Source organism: Anolis sagrei, chromosome 2, assembly GCF_037176765.1.
Source record: "Anolis sagrei isolate rAnoSag1 chromosome 2, rAnoSag1.mat, whole genome shotgun sequence".
Lineage (NCBI taxonomy): Eukaryota > Metazoa > Chordata > Lepidosauria > Squamata > Dactyloidae > Anolis > Anolis sagrei.
The window spans coordinates 121,035,466-121,056,646 of record NC_090022.1 but is presented as its reverse complement, the minus strand read 5'-3'; the positions used below and the strand labels follow the sequence as shown (position 1 = coordinate 121,056,646).

Genomic DNA, 21,181 nt, shown 5'->3' with positions numbered 1-21,181 from the left:
GATACCTATACATATTACCTGTCAAGTTCAGCATTTTAGTTTTTGTCCATTACATTTGGCCCAGCCCTTGGTTTTAATTATGTCATGGTGTCATTGTTTTACTGTTTATTGTTTTGCTTGATGTTTATTATTTGCTTTTGAGTTTATTGTGTATTGTATGTTGTTGATTGTTTGGTGGCCTTGGCCTTTGTAAGCTGCATTGAGTCCTACGGGAGATTTTGCGGGCTATAAATATAAAGATAATAATAATAATAATAATAATAATAATAATAATAATAATAATGCTTGTGAAGATGTGTGTGATGAAGTCCTATGCTCCATCCATAAAGTGATATAAAAATCCAAATATAGTTATGGCCCTTGATGTCCTCTTTGTTCTTACGTATGGATATGGTTGCTGTAAGTATGTGCTCCAAGAGGTAATTCTGAGCCAAAATGCATGTTCTTTGGAAGCTGCCCCTCCCAAAAAGCCATATTGAATTCCAGTGTTAAATTCTGTATTGTTTTGGCAAGAGCTACAAATCTCCTTCTCTCTATCCTCATGCTTCTTCTCAATTCACATCAAGAATGCTTACCTGAATTTTAGCTTCCAAACCCATGGATAAATGTGACTTTCTGAAGGATTGTGCAGTGAGAAAATGTTGCATTTTCCCCATGAAAAAAAATGTAATTTTTTTGCCAAAAGAAACTGTAAGTCATGTTAAGATGTAATTCGCAGGTAAACCTCATTGTTTTGAGAAAAACATTACTATTGCTACTATTTTGCATTGCAACATACAAAGGTTTTCTTATAAAAGAAAAAAAGAAAAGAGACTAGAAAGTGATTCACAAGTTTATTATTCATGTGTCTCTCTTTTTGTACTATTCAGAGTCTTATAGTTCAAGCCTTTTCAGTTGTTTAGTGCAGTAAATGAATAAATCATTTTTTTCAGCCTTGGAGTTCAACTGATTTCTGAGTTTGTTACTCTTCACAATCTTTCAGAAGTAAATTATTCAAAGGATTCTGATTCTCACACAGATTTTGTGGAGTCGGTTGTCATAAGATAGGAGAGCAAGTGGATGTACCTGCAAACCCGAGTTCAAGATTGAATCATTCTGAATGGTCTGCAACATAACCAAAGTATTCAAATAACCTGATATTAGGACATTACGGATCATGAGAAAGGATAGCCCTGACAAAGTGTAATGTGGATGGATGCACAGCATATTAGGAAAGTCATCTGCTCTGGATGAAGAGGGACTCAGATAATAGGGGTTCTGCTACACTGCAATTCTATAAGGTGTTCCTAATTCTGATGTGTTTGAGGGTCAAGATTGTGCTGTGCTGGAAGGTTCTTCTAAAACCTGCGCCCAGCAAATTTCTGCTATGAGGGCTAAATAGAATCCGTAAATGCAAAGATTGAATTTACAGTTGTGCCAGCATTTCAGCTGAGTGCTTTATTATATCTTTAAAACAATGGATTGACACTAGAAAATAGAAAGATGGATTGGCTGATGACAAGAGCCACCCTGCACCAGCTATTCCTTTCCTCACACACTAGCTCCATTTAAATTGTAGAATATTAGAAATGCATTCCGGTGTGTTTGTTAATAAAGATACACAGCTGAACGAACACTCTCCTACCCCCCTCTCCTCCTGTTGGTTTTCTCCCCCTCTATCCTCACTGTCTATCTCTGGAGAAATGTTATTGGACTCATATTGCATTTTCAGGTCTGATGAAACTCCAGTAAAAAAAGCATTTTATGCAAATACAGGGTGGTGTAAAGAATGGCATGTTATATGCCATAAATCTTTAGGTAACTAGAGCCTTCATTCTATTTGCTTTTTAACACATCTCCATGGAAGGGAATTATATTTAGACCACATTGTGCTACTTATTTGTCACCCAGGGTCATGTTGGATAAGATGTGACCCCAAGGAGCGACCTGCACTCTTTGAATGATTTTTTTTCTTCAGTGTTGTAGACCATATCTGATGACTTTAGGGTGCTTCTTTATGCTGTAGTCCCATGGTCATATTAAAGCACAGGTTTTGGTCACAGCAAAAATTTGTACAGAGGAAACAGCAGGAAATTTTGTGTCATTCTTTAGTTGTATGAGAATTGAAGAAAGAAATTAGCATACAGATTCTATTACACAACTGTCTTTGCCATGATGTGTGTGTTATTTTAATGGGCTGGAATCCTGGATGGGATTTATGTATGTGTAAGCACTAGTTATGGTACTATTCAGTGAATCATGTCCCGATCATCCCAGGCCCCACTTACAGAGAAGCAACTATTACAGTTGATGTGGGCCTGTTCCCCTGTCCCTAGGGAAGGAGCTGATTTCCACTTATACTCACTCATGATCTCCACTGAGTCCCTATCTCAATTCCCCTTTGCACCAGATATTGTACTCAATGAGGGGAGGTGGAAACATTAGGCAGCTACTTCTGGAATTATAGGGAGACAGAGCCCCGTGTATTGCAGAGACTGCTTCCCAGTAAGTGGGAATTGGGGGTTTTCATGATCCTTATATAACCTCCCTCTACATCCTGCTTTGGACTTTCAGGTCATCCGGGGGGGGGGGGCTGCTCTCAATCCCGCCTTCTTCACAACACGTTTGGCAGGGCCTTCTTGGTGATAGCCCCTCACTTCTGGAACACCCTCCCCAGTGAGATTAGGTAGGCCTCCATCCCTCCTCTCCTTCAGAAAGAAGCTTAAATCATGATTCTGGGGCCAGGCATTTGGGGAGCAAGCTTGATAGTGATTGCAACGTTTACGTGAACTGACAATGGACAGGCTCTGGCAAAGTCTTGGAATGCTGAATTGGATTATATTTGGCTACATGGTTGTTAATAATGTTTTTAAATGGATTTTAACTTAATGGTTTTATTTAATGTGTAATGTTGTGATATATTGTGTATGTATTCTGTGTCTGTTTGCATCGAATTGTTGCTGTTGTAAGCCACCCTGAGTCCTCCTTTGGGGGTTGAGAAGGACAGGGTACAAATGTTGGAAATAAATAAATAATAAAGTACAAATTACACAGAAATCATGAAAATGTAACATTGAGAAGTATGTAACTCCAGGTTACACATTCATGACCACTATAGAGAATCCCAGCCACATTTTCAAATCCCAATACCGGAATCTCTTTCACTGCCTGCTACATTCCCGAAAGTTTAATGAATATGGCCTCCTTGAGTTTTTTTCTGCAAATAAGTTTTTATTTTGTTTTCAAAAAAGTAGGGAAAAGTAGTCAAACAATTAAAAAGGGGTACAAGAAAGAAAAGGTTGGAAATATCACCGGATATAGTATGTAAGTTATGGAGCCATGTTAGTAAAATATTTCTAGAGGGGGAGGGAGTATCATTTTACATATTCTTTAGTATAGGGAGGAAGTGAAGTAAAAGAAAGCTCCAACAATGACATCTTCTCTAACAAGAGTAACAGATTATCCTTTAGGATCCATGTTGATTTCTTCTATCTTCTTATATTGTCCCTTCTTATCTTCTCATCTCTTCCAATTCTTCATGGTATTTCTTCTCCTTATTTTATCCATTAACTAATTCAGGTTCTGTTTTTCTACTCTTGATGGCAGTCAGCTATATACATATCTTAAATTTCTTTTGCTAGTAGATTAGTAATATACATATAAATATTTATTATAATTATCATTCATGTAGGATCTACACATAATAAATCTTCTTATATAAATGTATATACTATAGCATCAGACTTATTGAAGTTATACACTTTTCTATTTTACTTCAGAAGTATTAACTCATCCATTTACTAAAACATTTTTTGCTCTTAGATATGCAAGTTGTGCAGTGGATTAAAGCGCTGAGCTGCTGAACTTGTTGACCGAAAGGTCGCAGGTTCAAATCCAGGGAGCGGTGTCAGCTCCTGCTGTTAGCCCCAGCTTCTGCCAACCTAGCAGTTCAAAAACATGCAAATGTGAGTAGATCAATGGGTACTGCTCTGGCAGGAAGGTAACAGCACTCCATGTAGTCTTGCCAGCCACATGACCTTGGAGGTGTCTATGGACAATCCCAGCTCTTGGCTTAGAAATGGAGATGAGCACAAACCCTCAGAGTCAGACACAACTGGAATTAATGTCAGGAGAAACCTTTACCTTTTAAATACAAGTTATATAGCGTATATATATGTATTATTTCATAATACTTTTAGTTCACAAATCCTATTGCAGTCATCTTCTTCCAGTTTTTATAAAATCCATAAAATGTTTCCATTCTTCTTGCAATTTTTGCATAGCTTCTTACTGCAGGATTAATCTTATTTTGTCTATTTCAGCAAAAAAAAAAAAAGTAATCCATTCATCTGATGTTAGTGTTCTTGCTGCTATAGTCATGTACAGGAAGATCCTTTCATGGTGTTTGAGTATTTGCTTATCTAATAGTCCCAATAAAAAGTTTCTGGTTTCAGTGTTACTTTATTTTTTATTATGTTTTCAATATCAGTATGCACTTTTAGACAAAACGCTTTAGCCTTTGGGCAAGTCCACCACATGTGATAAAAGATTCCAGTCATTTGGATACATTTCCAGCATAAATTAGATTTTTTATTTATCTTCAAGAGTTTTTCAGGAGTTATGTACCATCTGTAGATCATTTTGTTAAACTTTTCTTTAACAGAGTAACTTCTTGTAAATTGTCTGTTTTTCCAAAGTTCCTCCCATTCTTCTAAATGTATTGCTCACCCTACGTTTTTTGCTCATTGGATCATGGGGTCTTTTATTTGTTCAATTGTGTATTCCTTCAGAAGGTATTGATATTGTTTTGGATCCTTTCAGATGTGTCTGTGTGACATAAGTGAGGCTACTAATTAGGGTTCACATATAAAATGTGTACTTGCAAATAAGAAGGCTTGCATGAGTCATCTCTATCCATCTGTTGCACTGACTTTTTATGATGCTCCTTCAGCTAAAAAAATCCTAGGATGGAAAACATGGTAAAAAAAATTAAAAATGTGTTTCCAGATACAAAGAAATCATTAAATTATAATTGGGGGTTTATTCTCTGTGAAATAGGCATATAGTTTATTTGCATAGAAAACAAAATTTTCTGTGCAGGAAACATATTTTCCTGTATATGAAATAATACTATTTTATGGGCAAAACAACCATGCACAAATTTTGTGCGGAATAATTGTAAATAGCCTTTGAAAATCAGGTGGAAAATTTCTACAGGGAACAATAGAATAGACACTAGAACCCCTCCACGTTCGCTTTCCATGTTGTATAAAAGATGCTGGGAACAGCCAGCGTCAAGAGCCAGGCTGATTAGCAGGAGAGAAAGTAGGAAGGAGGTTGGAAAGATGTACTGAGGTGGAAGGTGGACTTTAAGGGCAGGATGAAGAATCTGAATTGATTTTTCTGCTTGGACACCAGCAGGAGAGGAAAGTTTGAGACCAGTATTACAAGTCCACATATTCTATATATTTGAGTTATGCCAATGTAATCACTAACCCAAATGAAAAAACCATAGCTAGGACCTTGTCTCTTAGACACAGGTCTAAACTATAGTTTTGGCTTATGCATTGTGACATGGAGTTTATTTGGACTTTGTGGCAATCTGTTATGTGAACATGCACATTTAAGGGAAGAAAGCGAATCTGAATATCTGAGGCCCCATCTATACCTGAATGGAAAGGGCTTATGGAAGTTACAGTCCAAAAGCATCTGGAAGGACACAGTTGACTGCCCCTGCCATATAGGCATCTTGAAAGGCACCCAAAAAAGTGGTGGAGGATATGCAGTGGCCCATCAGTCTGGGCTCCAGTATCAACTTGTAGCTTTCCACCTGATCATATTTGACTTTTGGCTTAATTCCCTTCTCATGGTGAATCATATCAGTCTCATTAAAAGTCAGTAGAAAGCCCTCCCAAAGCCAACTGGGAAGCAGCCAGGGAAATCAGAGCTAATGCCCAGCCCGGTAGCCTAGACTGATTTCATTGTGGCCAGGGAAACACAAGAGAAAGTGGTGGAATGATCTCTCATTGTCAGACAGCAAAGCTGTTAGAGGTTATGAGATTCTTTTATTGCACTAATTTGCAGGGCGATGCGCTGACAATCTCTCCCTGTTGCACAGAGAATATATAAATTATGCCTGCAGGACGATTAGCTGTTTGTCCAGGCTAATTGTCAGCATTAAATCTTGCTCAGTCATAATTTTAAAGCTCAATTTAAACTCTCTATCTTTAAAGAAGCTTTACTCCCACTTCCTACTCCTTCTCCCCAACACAAACACACACACACACACAACCACAAAGCGAAAAATAATACAGATTTAATGGTTTACGTCAGTTTCTCTTGCAGCGGCTAAAGTTATAATTGGGTGTGTGTATAACCGGAGCCTCCACAGATGACAATCCTGCTGTGTTTCCCTTTGCCTTGGCTACTAATCCTTATTTCAAATCCCATTGTCTCCCCTACCATGTATTAATTTCTGAATTATGGATTATTGTTCAGAGACCTCAGAGTCTGAGCAATTCCCTACCTCTATTATGGGATAAATCTTTCTTTGCTGTCTGCCACTCCGCTTAAAATGGTCATGAGTCATCCTGAAGGAGTAAGAAAACAAGAAGGAAGAACACATTTTCTCTCCTTATAATCATATTCAAAAGCCAAGCAGACTCGGTGGACCTTGTGCCCCAGCTGGGTTTCAGAGGGCAAGCAGCCCCATCTGCAAGCACTGCACCAAATGATTGCTGTTCTTAGAGCAGATCTGAATCAGTAGTCAGTGGAAGATATAACTCCGTAAAAAGATAACAGCAGCCATGGCAATGCACTCCCTGAGCTCTTGTCAGAGTTTTTAATGCATATACAGTGAATGAGGAGAAAAGGACATCTAGAAGTTTGCTTCCAACTCCACTGTTAATGTTCACATGTGTACTCTCTTCTCGTCTCTGAAGATTCCTCTATGAACTAAGTTGTATGCATGTATTTGGATATCCTAGAGATGCAGGATACCTCCAAAGGCAGAGGAACACTGGCTGCTGGTGCCCTCCATGCTAATAGGATGGTGAATGTGCATATTGATACATACATCTCATACTGTAACTATTGGCCATTTTTTAAATGAAGAGGCAAACAGAAATTATAGAACCAATGACCATTGAACTATATTTCTGGAGATGAGAGTTCAAATCCCTTCTTGGTCATGGAAAACCAGTGGGTGACCTTGAGCAAGTCACACAGCCTCAGAAGAAGACATTTCCCTCTCCCAACAAATTTTCCATGAAAGCCATGTGATAGGTTGCCATCAGGTAGAAATGATTTCAAGACACACAGTAATAATATACATGTTTAGGAAAGCAAAGATCTTGGCCCTTTCACTCAACACAACAGCACTATGATTCCACTTTGATTGCCATACAAACATCCTGGGGAAGTCATAACTCCTGGAGAAAGTATAGATCTGTCTGAATGAGAACTCCCCAATAAATATCGTAGTCTTTCTACTGTCTAATAAAGGTTTAAGACTACCAACTGAGTTGCTTTCTTCACTGCTGTTTTCCCACTGAAATGAACAAAATGTGTCCAGTGGAGTTCCTTGACTTTCATGATGAAATCTTTTCCTATTTATGCACTCAGAGAATAAATACTTTAACTGTTTTTAGTGAGTAGGAGTTGGTGGTTCTACTATTGGATGGAATTTGAAGTGGTCATCAAATTCCCAAATTTCCTCCAGCATAGAGGAGAGGGCAGGGAAAGAGACGGGTTGACTATGAGTTGTCTGTGAACATGGCATTGATGTGAGACTTGTTGAGTGCATAACAGCAGCACGTTTCTCCCTGTTACTTCTGAGTGAACATTCATGGGGTCATTTGGGAATGTTTTAGGATATATAAAGAAGGTGCTCAGAACTTGTTACTCACCATCACTCAGAGCAATCCATCACTTATTTCTTCTGAATGCACAAGATAGGATTCTTCACACTGAACTGCTGTCCAGTATTACATCATTCATACTCCCAAAACATGCAGAGATTCTTGTAATTTTCCCTGCTTGAATAAAAGCAATTGAAATTATTCATTCTTACATGCAAGAACAAAATATCTGAACATTTTTGTCCCTTCTTTGCAGATGGCACAAACTCTGCCCCTAGGCAGTTTTCCTATCAAAGGATTGATTAAAATTAAATAAAAATAGAATGCTCATTTTTCTGCGTATCTTTTATTGTTTAAATGTTTAAATACGAAGAAATACTATTAATACTATTGATAGTAACAGCAGGAGGACCATCAACAATGAGGGGCCCATTCAAACTATACAGTTATAGTGCTATGATCCCACTTTAACCTGTTATAGCTGAATATCCTGTGGAATTCTCAAGTTTGTAGTTTGGGCAGATATACTAGAAAAGCTTCTTTCCTGAGAATTTCAAATGCTCTTCCCTCAACCTCTAAATCTCAGGATTTCACAGGATGTTGCTTGTGAACAGAAAAATAGATGGTTCTGTAGTGTGGATGACCGCTAGACCTAGGTGGTTCAGATCTTCTCTTTATGACAACCATGAGGAAATATGGCTCTTGAGATTTTGTTGGAGCACAAACCACACCATCTCACACTGTTTGCTAGGCTGCTTAAGGATGATGGGAGTTGCAGTCCAACAGCTTCTGAAAGGTCACAATTGCCCCTTTCCACCACTACTTTCAAATAAGTAGGCAGGGTGTGGTCTCCTTCGATCTCTACCCTTGCTTCCCACACACCATTTTCCATCTCTTCATGTCACTGTCGGCAATACACAGAGAGGGCCAAGGGCTTGGTGAAAAAATTGAACGAATGACCTTCCGCATCAAAGGTGAGAAATGTGATCAAACGAGCAGCCCTGGCCTCCCATGTAGCTCTTAGACACTTTAATTGCTGTGAGTGAAAGAGCAGCTTTCCCATATTACCGTGGACACTGAACGATAGAGCACCCAGGGGTTTAGCTTGAGAGCAGCAAAAGGTGAACGGATCGATGGGCAGCTGAAGAAAATAGCCACCCGGGAGTTGGGAGGGAAAAGGCTCCTTGCTAATCTTGCTGCACTTGACAACTTAGAGAGCAGCAAAAGGCCTTCTGCCTCCTTGCTTGTTCTGTGAGCTCTCCCTTTGATACTGACAGCTTCTCTCATTTTTGCCTGCTTTTACAAAATTAGGCAAGCAAGAGGTTGCCCGGAAGAAAAGGCCAAGAGATTCAGAAAACTGCAGGTAGAAATTCTGAGAAGATGGGAAAGCCCTCAAAGCTAAGTGGTAGTTAGCTGGCCAGCCTCATCAAAATTCACTTTTACTCACACTTCACTGGGTCAGACACAAATGGTTCCTCTCAACTATGATGAGGGTCAGCTTCAGAAGACACTTCAGAAGAATTTGGTAACAGGACTGTGCAATGAGGAATGCTCCATTCTCTGCCACTTATATCAATCTTACAGCATTTTTTGAGAGTAACTATATATGATGCACACAAATGTCTGTATTTTTTAAAGCTACAGTGGGTATAGAGATGGAGTGAAAATATGGAATAGAGGCAAGGAAAGCTCACACTTCTTCTGCCCAGTGAGCAACCATTCCATTCTCCAGAGAGCACATCTACCCCATATTTCTAACATGAATATTTCTCATATTATAAGATCAAACTTGAAATAAACTAACTTTAAAGCCACTTTCTCAAAACCACCTTTGAAGTTACCTTTGAATCACAGAATGTTAGAACTAAGAGGGACTACAAAAGCCATCCACTGCCATTCATGAATACACAAATAAAGCACTCCTGAAAGATACTGATCCAACCTTTATTTAGAGATCTCAAAAGATGAGGAGGTCACTAGGCTTTTCACACAGTATGGCTTGTTTGTCAAATAGATATTTTCTCTAAAGCAGGCTTGCACAACCTGTGGCTCTCTAGATGTTTGGGTGTCCAACTCCCATAAGCCTTTGCCAACTTATCCAATGGTCAGAAATTTTGGGAACTAAAGTCCAAAACATTTAAAGCATCTCCTTTCTCTTTCTGTTCTGCCAACCCAAATACCCCCTTCATCCATTCAGTGGTACCTCCTTGTCAGCCCACCATCATTTTTATTGAAGAAGTTATTGATGGTGTGACACAGACCACAATGAGGAACTGGCAGTGTCTGGATATATGGATATGTTAGACACTACAGCTCACATCCACCCCATCCATTTTAGATGGGATTAATAGGAAGCATAATCTAATACAGTTTTTCTAGAGAATTAGGTAAGAACTAAAATTATTATTATTATTATTATTATTATTATTATTATTACTATTATTATGGTTGGAGAAAACTGATCTACAGAATGAGGCACTCCCATTGTTGAATCAACAAATTCTGCCAGTAGAGGTGTAGCTGAAATTTCAATTCTAGATGCCAAACTGAATCACCTTTTTAACTGAGGCACCTTTTAACTGAGGCCATTCTTAGTTTCGAACCCAGGCTGATTGGACTTAGCCATGGTGTCCATGTATGGTACTATGGGAAGATGACATGTTTATGTTTCAGCTGACCTCCCCCCCCCCCCCCCCTGCGCGAATTTAGGCTTGCAAGTTACGTTTTATTCATTTTCCTCTTCAACCCAGACTTCTGGCTACTATATGCTTGGAAGTAAAACATCCTAATCCAAGTAATTTGTTTTGCTTTCTAGGAGAGTGCTCACAGTTCTTTTACACAAAGATTAATTCCTGGTTACCCCATTATAGCAATAGAGTTTAAGGGAAGAGACACTTTTTGATGTTGTGATTGTTAAAAATTAGCAGTAATAAATCCTTAGTGATGCAGTGAAATTGCCAAGAGATCTACTAGCAGATTGACATGATCAGCATTCTACCTTTCCCTAGAGTAACGGAAGCAATAGCTCATTGAAATTGGCCAAGAGGTGGTCTCTAATTAGCTTTCCGGATTTCTTTTGCAAGATAGATTGAGTCAAAGAATAGTGTCAGAGGATGCTCAATCATGCTTCATTCACTAAATTTTACAGGGGTTTCAGATGTCCTTGTCCTCCTGCCCTTGTAACCTTGCCTTGTTTTTCTATTTTCTTTCCTTATTGCAGAAATCCAATTAAAGAGAAAAAGATGGACTAGGTGCACACACAGTCCCTCCTTGTCGCTAGCATGTGGAACCTCTCTGCCTGAAGTCTATATGGACTCTTCTGTCATAGCCCTCTTGGTTTCCATCTGGAAAGATGCAAATACCATTTCAGAGGGAAGCATGTGGGAAGTCAAACATTATTGCCTCTGTATTGCCTTTTCCCCCACTCAGTTTCAGCCATAGGTGGGAGGCTTTACTTTCCTTTGACACACACTGCCTATAACATCAAAATCAGAACCTAGACATTGGAACCATCACTTTATTTTCCCCAAATAACTTAATAATAATGAGGCAATTTGTAAAGCTTTGGAGATAGTTTGCTCTATTTTAGGCCTTTTTTGTTTGCCCAATAGAGAGGCAAAACATGTAGTGGTTTGAACATTAGACTACAAATCTGGGGATGAAGGCTTGAATCCCTGTTCACCACAGGAACTCTCTGGGTGATCTTGGCCAGAAGCTACTTCCTCACAGAGCCTTGCTAGCAATGTCACTTCTGCTGGTCTTATGGCTTGAGACCTCATCAGAAGTTATATCACCAGGAAGGCTTTGCCAGGGAGCTGCTTTTACAGTGACACAGAGGATGGCCTGTTGGACATGTGGATTTTGGATTGGGTCACAACCAGCCCAACACAGTTATCCACACCACAAAAATACACCAGGATCACCCCTGAGTTTCCTGAACACTCCAGTGGAAATAGTGGTTTGTCTTATGCTGGATTAATGTCTGGAAGTGGTGGTTCTATTGTGAAACCTGCCTTATGTCACGTGAATTCTCTTCAGCAGTTGCAAGGTCATCGTGCTTTGTTTGGCCCATGTAGACATAGTCATGGCCTAGGTCTCAAAGGAATTATCTTTGTTTCTGACAGCAGGGGGGGGGGGGAAAGTTTTTCATCTTGTCTTTCTTTTGTGTTCCGAAAGCTTCATGGTCAGCAAGAAGCGTTGGCCTTTAGCAGCTTCAAGCCTTCTCACTTCACCACCCTCTTCTTGAACTCAGCCTTAACGTCTCATGAAAGATTAAAATCCTTGCCTTCCATTGTTATAGTTTCTCTCTAACATGGCTTTTAACATCTATACCTGATGCAGTAGCCTGTGAACTTTGAAGGTTTTCTTAATTTGTGCTTTTTGGTCAATATCACCATATTGTGGGGTTCCCCCCCCCCCCCCCGATTTCCTATCTATCTGAAGCGAGTCAAAGGGGCTCCAGGGAGCAAGGAGGAGTTGTGGGGAAAACAGCATGAACTGGCTGGCTGGCTTTCTGTAATTCAGAGCCTTGGACTGCTATGCAGACAGATCTAGTCTGATCCAGTCATAGAGTCATGCAGAAAGACAAAACCAAATGAAAAAGTTCTTTTGTCCAGGCAGCAAGGAAAGGTGCAGATAGGGTCGAAGGCATAAAAGCAAAATTTCCTTTCCTTCTTTTTTAAGGCATTTCAAAACATGGAATCCTTTCCAATGTCAAACAGAAGTCCTTCCCAATGACAAAGGGAAAGTGAGAGGAATGCTTTTGCTCAAGGAGAACAAAGGACAGTGGCATGAGATACCTGGGCTTCTCAGCCGAGGCTGAAAAGGGGGGCGGTAGCGGTGGGGAAAGAAGAATGGGGGATGTTTTGTTGCTCTGGCTAGGCAGGGGAGAGTCTTTCTTTAGCATACGCTCTGCATATTTTACTGCCAGCGAAGATGTGGTAATGATTTAATATGCAAAGGTAGATAGCTTGGCATTGATATGCATCCACACTGCATAACATGCGCATACATATTTCAAAGGGGGTGTGAGAGAAAGCGGGTGGTTGAAGGCAAGCATTTGTCAGGATTTAGCCCTGGGAAAGATTTTTCTCCTTGAAATGGAGTTTGGAGGGAGGGGGGCGATTGAGGAAAGGAGGGGGAGAAAATCATGGTCAAATCAAATGATGGAGGCCTTTGAAATGTTGGAAGGAGACGCTAGTATTAGCAAGCTCTGCACAGAATATCTTTTTCTTATTGCTGTTGTTATTATTTGAGAAAATTAAATATCAGGCTATTAAAAAACACTTTGGTGAGGGGGTGAAAGGCACATAGTCTGTGCAGAAATTAAAAATTCATGGGGAAGCTAGGGTGATTTGTTTCCTAAACAAAGAGCTTATGTTGAAAGGGAACCTGAAATTGAAAACCTTCATATGTGTTCCACTCTTTCCTTTGAGAATTTGCAACAAGCAGGACTAAATAGAATAAGCAGATCTCTCAGTCTTTGTTTTGCTCTAGTTCACAACTGAGCAGTGAGGGAGTAGTAAGAATCACAGCTGAAAGTGAAGACTGGGAGAGGATGTCACCTACACTGGTCAAAGTTCACCCACCATTTTTGTCCTCTTCATTGCTGCAGGAACAGAGACTGTACATAGCTGATGTCTATTTTGCTCCTTCAGTGTGCAGGGTCAGCTGTTAGTGTTAGCAAGGTGAGGGTGCACAACCAGCATGAAGCAGTGATTTATGTGACTTGGGAGATTAGGGTTTGAATCCCAGTACAGCTATGGAAATCCATTGGTGACTGTGGAGAAGTCAAACTCTACCAGCTTCAGAGGAAGACAGTGGGTAAATCTTCTGAATAAATTTGGCAAAAAAAGTCCCCACCTGATAAGTTGACCTAAATCAGAAACGACTTTAAGGTGACAGTGAAGAGGAGGAGGAAGAGGAAGTAGTGACAGAAGAAACTGAACTGAGCTCAGAAACTCATGGCTGGAAAGATTTGCCAGCCTTCATGGTGAATTGGGGGGCAGTGGGGCAATCCCTGCGCTCCGTGCCCCACTTTGCTGGGGGCTGATGCTTCCCTATCACACATGGGGAAGTGTCACTGTGTGGCTTCCCCCTGCAGTAGCCATGTTATGCCAAATCGAACATGGGTAGGCGCCTGTGTTGGCAGAAGGGAGGCTAAGTTGTGTGATGCAGCTTCATGGCTCAACTGAAGCAGAAGCATCCTAGGATGCTGTGATGTGGTTGTCAGTGTTTGTTGGCTATTTAATTTCCAAAACAGAAGCAAGTTTTCATTTCTGCCATGAATTTACATGAAAATCAATTTCAAAGGTGTTCACCACACTGAGAACTTATGTTACTTTTTTCTGTGATTTTATTTTTGCAAATAATTCATTAGTACAAGATGCATTTTTTATTTTTATTTTTAAAAAAAGATTTTGCACAGAATACAGTGTATATTTTTCAGCATACACTTTCTACAGGACAAAACACTGTAGATGTCTCTCTCCTTTTAACTGAAGATGAGAAAATGTGTGAATATTTGTGAAAAAATACAATTTCCACATAGGCTGCAATGAGGTGGGTTAAGAGGAAAAAGCAATAAATAAAAAACAACCCATGGAGTTACAAGTTCAGGTACTAACTGCAAAAATGAACTTCTACCAAATAAATTGAAAACAAAGGTGGGTGGTTTGTGATCCTCTAGGTGAAATTAGACTGCAATCCACTTCTTTTCTCACCATTTGCTCCTACTGGTTGGGCCGGTGGGAGCTATAGTCCAAGAACATCTGGAGGACTACATCTTTCCCAATTTTTTGTCTTAAAGTATTTTTAGTTTCAGTTTCAGATCTGTCACCTTGTTGTGGTGAGCGGGCTTGTGTGTTCCAGTGAATCTATGAGCAAAGCCATCAAGAGTCATGTTCTCCCAGCAGAGCCACACATGACGGTGGGATCATAGGCAAGGAGCCAGTCCAAGAATGATCCCAATACCTTAATGGTGGAAGAGGCAGCTGATAACATAGTGCATGCTACAACAGCTATAAAGGCAGACAAAGGCTGCAATAGATAAGAGACTACCAATCATCATGTTAACAATGGTATTGGATCAGAACCTCTTTCTGTGAAGGTTGTGTGTTGGTTTCTGTACACAGATCTCCATACATAAAATAAATTCACACACAGGTGTTTTCCAAGAAAACTAAAACCAACGAAGTCCCATTGCGTTTGGTGAGTGATAACGGCAGCAGAACTATGAAATCTGGAAGCCCCTAGCCACAAACTGGCACATGGGTGGTGGATATAGATTCAGTTGCTCTAACCCAAGGTCCAAGGCAGTTGAGCAGTTTGGTAGCTGTATCTACATCTGAGTAGCCTTATTTAGGATCTACTCCTCTCACTCTATATGGGGAGGGAGCTAGAAAAGGTGCCCTAAATATTTAAAAAAAAACCTCACAAATCTCAGTCTTTTATCTAACAAGATGTTTCCAAACAACTTAACTGTATATTAAAAAATCTACATGGCCTGGGTGGAAATGGGGGAGGAGAATGAAGGTGCTCCTTAACCCAAGGCCAACACTTTTAAGCAGTATATGCCCTGTTTACAACATGTGATTCTTGCCACATTTCTACACTGGAGATTAACACTGAGTGAATTAGGTGTCAGTCCACATTGGTTCCTGATGGCCAATAATAATCAAAAGCTATGAACCTGCCCATGTTTTGAGATCTTCTGGGATGGCCCTTCTTCCCATCCCAACAACCTCACATATATATTGGTAGAAATGTGGAAGAGGCATTTTCAGACTCTGGAACACTTTTCTCTTCCATCATGACTATCTTTCTTTCTGTAGGTAACTTTTTTTGTTTTGGAAGGCCTTTGAGAAATTATTTATCCAGAGGAAATGTACTGACTTTATTTGTTGTTACTGTTTTAATTTGTTTAACTAGCTTTAAATTTTATGATGGTTTAATTGCTTTTCAACTTGTGTATTCTGCTATCTTTAACTATACTCTTTTTAACTGTTGTAAGCTGCCTCAAGTTCCAAACCAAGAAAAAGTCAGAATATAAATATACTAACAGCAGCAATGGCCACAATAACAACAACAAAACTTAACTTAGTTGCCTGCACATTTTGAGAATTCAGGGAATGCTCTCCTGGGAAAATACAGGAGTTTGATTTTCAAGATGCTTCTCTGAAACCTGAGGTCTTCCCCAGCCTTGCTCCTAAAGGCAATTTCTCTCTAGTTCTTGGGTGGCTGAACAAGGCATCAGGTAGTTTATAGGGAACAGATGGACGCCAATTCATAATGATGCTTCCATGTGGCCCAAATATGCTACAAATTGGTCCAAACGACACCAGAGAGTGTGCTGTATTGGGGGGTGGGGAGACGCAGCATCTGCTTGAGTCAGTCTGTGTGCTGTAGCGCTTCCATCTCTGGGGAGCTAGCCACCAAGAGTGCGACTTGCAATGAGGTGTGAAGAATAGAGAGGGCTTGGGTGGTGTTAATAACAGAGGGACACACTTCCCGAGCAGTGGAAGCTCCTCTAAGTCAATAACTCTTTAATTATCTGGAATTATAGTGCCGTTATCTCACCCTTTTTATGTTACAGTGAAGGAAATCAGGGCATACATTAATTATCTAATCCGTATGTAAAGTGTCATATATAATTTTCCTAGAGCAAAAAAAGAAAAAAGAAAGAAAAGAAAAGAAAAATGTTCCCTCTTTGAGGCCAGCTTCATCTCTTAATAAGGGGAGGAGGAGAAAAGAGCAGCAGTTCCTACCATGGTTGTTGTGCATGGCATCCAGAGTGTGAGAGAGGATAACTTTATATTGGAGGAATTTTGCCTGCCATGCAAATGCCTCCCTCCCTTCATAAATACCAGTCACATGCAGAATATTTCCTTTCTATGCAGATATTAGTTGAGGAAAGAGAACCACTTGTCAAGTTTCATCACAAACTTGATTGTTTTGCTGTTTGTCTGCAGCTGAGTTCCTAAACAGAAGGACCTAATCCCAAAATGGAATCAGCTCCTTTTGGACTTTTTACTATTGCCCTGGTGGTGCAGCAGGTTAAACCACTGAGCTGCTGAACTTGCTGACTGAAAAGTTGGTGGTTCAAATCCGGGGAGTGGGGTGAGCTCCTGCTGTTAGCCCCAGTTTCTGACAACCTAGCAGTTCAAAAGCATGCAAATGTGAGTAGATCAATAGGTACTGCTTATGTGGGAAGGTAACAGCGCTCCATAGACACCGCCAAGGTCATTCTGGCTACATGACCTTGGCGATGTCTATGGACAATGCCGGCTCTTCAGCTTAGAAATAGCGATGAGCACCATCCCCCAGAGTTGGACACGACTGAACTTAACATCAGGGGAAAACTTTCCCTTTTTACTATTAGACATGGAGAAAATGTGCAACTATTAGCAGCAATTGCTGGGGGTATATTTTGAGATAGATCATTTGTCTATCTAGTCTAGTATTAATTCTGACTAGCAGTAGAGATACTCATGGTTTCAGGCAGGATTCCTTCCTAGTCCAACTATGTGGACCCTGGTTTTAGCTGGTGCTTCTCATCCAGTACTAAGCAAAATCATTATTGCTTTTCCTTCTGAAATCAAATGAAATTAGGGATGTAGAATATGGTGGTAGAAATAGAGCTAGAGGCAGATACCTTCGGTTTCTCTGGAGTGAGCCCTACTTTCTTGTTTCCGATCTCCCCCTTCCTTGCTTGTGGAGTGATATTTTCAGGTCTGATTGCCTTCTTCCTGCAATCTTTGTCTTACTCATGTAGCTGTAGCCAGGAAATTGCCCTTTGTCTTATCCGATCTATTGCTTCCTTTCTCTCTGTTTATCTGACATGCAATTTCCTTAATACACACTTTCTTTTCACTTAAGATTGTTTTTGGTGCTGCTTTCAAGCTGCCAGCTTCCTTACTGAACCAGCCTTTACATTTAACATTTCCAAAGGGAGTTACAACAAGCCATACCTGAAACCCAGAATGCTTAGGAGAACTAGAACAAATATATCATGTCACTAGACACTTCTGTGTATTCAAAGTGTCTCTCTCTCTCACTTCAGTTCCTCACCCTACATCTTGGAAATTTGGAAATGACCTGGTAAAGAAGACCACAACCATCCCATTTCTGTTCCTTCTAATCTTGTGACTGGCTTAATTAGTTCATCGTAATCCTAAATTACAATATCAAAAGCCATGGTAATAGTCCAAAGGTGTTTCCGTGTCTTTGATATAGGATAGAATCATAGAATTGAAAGAGACCTCGTGGGCCATCCAGTCCAGCCCCCTGCCAAGAAGCAGGAAAATCACATTCAAAGAACCCCCAACAGATGGCCATCCAGCCTCTGTTTAACAGCCTCCAAAGAAGGAGCCTCCACCACAGTCCAGATGTCAGGATACTTCTTATGCAAGCACTACTGCAGATTGTTGGGAGTATATATCTACTGACACCTTAAGGCATAGTACAGTTGTTCCCAACTTTTGGTTCTTCAGGCGTTTGGACCTCAGCTCCCAGAATTCCTAACAGTTGGCCAAGTTAACTGGGGTTTCTGGGAAGTCCCAAACACAGAGGATCAAAAGTTGGAAAAACTGGCATATTGGAACTGGCCTCAGTGCTGATATCAAAATTTTGCTCTCCACAGAACACTGTGGTGTAACAGGGGTACGAAAGAGCTGTCAGCAGAGATGGATGACCAACATTCAGCTTCTCCTGATCTTGGTTCAAAATCACATTAGCACTCTAAAGCTGAGGTGCCCACTTTGCTATCATGTGCAGAATTCTGGGAAATATAATTTAGAGTGAAGCCTTTGAAATTCTCAGCCAGGGGTCCTTGGTTTCCCTAAACTACATTTCCCAGAATCCTGCAGAAGGAAAGCTGGGGATAGCAAAGGGGCACATCCACTTTACAATGCTGCTTGTTCTAATGTGATATTGTCTATGAACTATTTTTTTCTTCAGTATCTATACTTCAGGCCATTTTGTATAGAAATGATCGCTGTATGATATGTATATGAAAGACAGAGTGAAAGAGAGCTCTGTACAGCTCTTGCTAAAGTGTGTTTTTCTCCTTTGCTATCACTTGACAATAATGTCAAATTAAAGAAAAAAGAGAAGTAAGAGGATGGGGGAGGGAATAGATTATTAGATATGAGATTACACATCTCATAAGATTTTTAATGAGAAAATTTCAGGGAATTGTCTTTTTTACCCTGTGGCTCCAAAAAGAGTAATTTTGTGAAAATTATCCAAACACTCCCTATCATTTGGGTGCCATCCTGATAATGCCCCAGAATAATACTAGCTATGGAGCATTGTGTGGGATGAAAATACTGTCATTTTTGCAACACGATTGGTATTGTTTGTGAAAAAAAACACATAATTTGTTTTCGGGGGGAAAAGCAAGAAGCTGCATGGCCCCAACTTCAGAGAACTAGTAAAAGAAATCTCTTCCCTCTCTGAAGACATATGGGAAAATGTAATTCCAATTTCAATATCTGCAAATACGATGAAAAATTTGGGAATCAGTTTTTGCTCAGTTGCTGAACCTATGGCAAAGATGGCTCATCTCTAATAGCATTGGAAAAGAAATGTTACATCAGCCTTCGTCTTATTTAAATGTTCTGAGCTTGTAAATATTGCTATCTAGTTAAACATAATAAGACTAACTTAAAAATCACTGTTGCATTTGTTGTCTTTCACCCATGAGGCATCGTGGTATGCTAATATGCATGGCCTAATTGATGTTATTAATTCAATAAAAGCAGGCACTTCACATGTGCAAGCAGTGAAAGCTTATTAAGAGAGCTATGAACACTGTGTGGCTGTGTTAATGTCATGCTTATCATAATTGTTGGATTAGATAGGCCTGGATATACACTGTAACAAAAAGAAACTGGAATATATGGCAAATGAAGCAAAATTTTGAACTAGAGTAATAATTCATTTATGTCTTATCAGACAAAGCCAGTCACCTCCGGTACTATGTAAAGGTACCCTGTGACTGGACTATAATACTTAGGACATTTAGGGCAGTTTGACTTCACTTTTGTTTGAGTTTTCCTGACACTTTTACTCTCCAAGTCTTTCTCAGATTTTACCCATTCTTAGACTTCCTTCTCCAATATTTGGCCTTCTCCTAATACCTTCTTTTGGGAAACTCAGGGCCCTTTCAGACATGCCCTATATCCCAGGATCTGATCCTAGATTTTCTGCTTTAAACTGGATTATATGAGTCCGCACTGCCAGATAATCTGAGATAAACAGAAAACCTGGGATCAGATCCTGGGATATAGGGTCTGCCTAGAAGGACTCTCAGTGCCTACTTTATCCTTAGTTTAGTTCATACACCCATGCACACATATATATTTGGTAGGGCTTCTACTGTTTGATAGATTTCACCCCTCTGCTGATTATGAAAATATTATAACTTAGGAAAAGTCACTGTTTGGACTACAACTTCCACAACTAACATTGGGCATGTTGGCTGAAAATTCTGATGGTTCTAGTTTTTTTTAAAAAAAACCCAATATTTTCAAGCTCATTCTCTCAGGCTTTCTGTGATTCTTTCCATAGCAACATTAAATAATCAATGTGGCACAAAGTCTCAGCACATCATTGTTTTTATGTGACTGAAAGTCAACTCTAGTTTATGGAAACCTGATTCTAGAGTTTCCTTGGCAAGATTTAACCAGAGGAGGCTTGATATTGCTTTCCCCTGAGACTGACAGTGTGTGATTTACCCAAGGTCACACACACATTGGTTCCCTTTCCTTAGAGATTTGGACCCTGGTCTCTCAGAATCCTGGGGATTATCTGCACTAGCCAAAAAAAAAGGTTCTTCATTAATGGTAGGCTGTCTGTCTTCATGATGCACAGATGCCTCTAAAAAGTATCTTGGGGTTGTTTGTTTGTTCATTTGTTTAAACCAGCTATGGACAAAATCAGGGGTTACTCCAGAGCTTGCTGGAATTTCTGGAACATCACACAGCTTCGGAACAACTGAGTCAAGCCTGATTTGATCAAAGCCACTATCTAAATGGGACACTGGCACCTTCACCCTTTCCCTGTGTTCATTAGAGCAGAAAAGGGGATAGATTGTACTTCACCTCTGCCATTCCTAGCTGGACACTGTGTGAACACTTGACCATTATGACTATCTCTGTAATACCCCCATTCCGATCATATGGACAGTGTCTTCTGACATTGGTAGAAGCACCACACAACCACGTAATATCCCCTCTTTTTTTCTGGTCATGCAGGTACTTATGATGTCAGAACGAGGTGTCTATGCAATCAGGAAAGAGTAGGGATTGCCCCCTCCTTCATACTTCTCATGGAGGTGCTAC

The 21,181-nt window shown here is 40.1% G+C and overlaps 1 protein-coding gene and 1 long non-coding RNA gene across 6 annotated transcripts in view; one reads left to right on the top strand and one right to left on the bottom strand.

Annotated features, from left to right (window-relative positions):
- Window positions 1–21,181, top strand: part of TNRC6C (trinucleotide repeat containing adaptor 6C) — a 539,926-nt gene that overhangs the window by 113,287 nt on the left and 405,458 nt on the right. The gene's annotated exons all lie outside the window — the stretch shown is intronic.
- Window positions 2,614–21,181, bottom strand: part of LOC132768565 (uncharacterized) — a 44,154-nt gene continuing 25,586 nt past the window's right edge. Inside the window, exons 2-3 of the long non-coding RNA XR_009630726.2 lie at window positions 7,887–8,015; window positions 2,614–4,941 (exon numbers count right to left, since the gene is read on the bottom strand). This is a non-coding gene — a long non-coding RNA (uncharacterized lncRNA). The remainder of the gene's footprint in view (window positions 4,942–7,886; window positions 8,016–21,181) is intronic.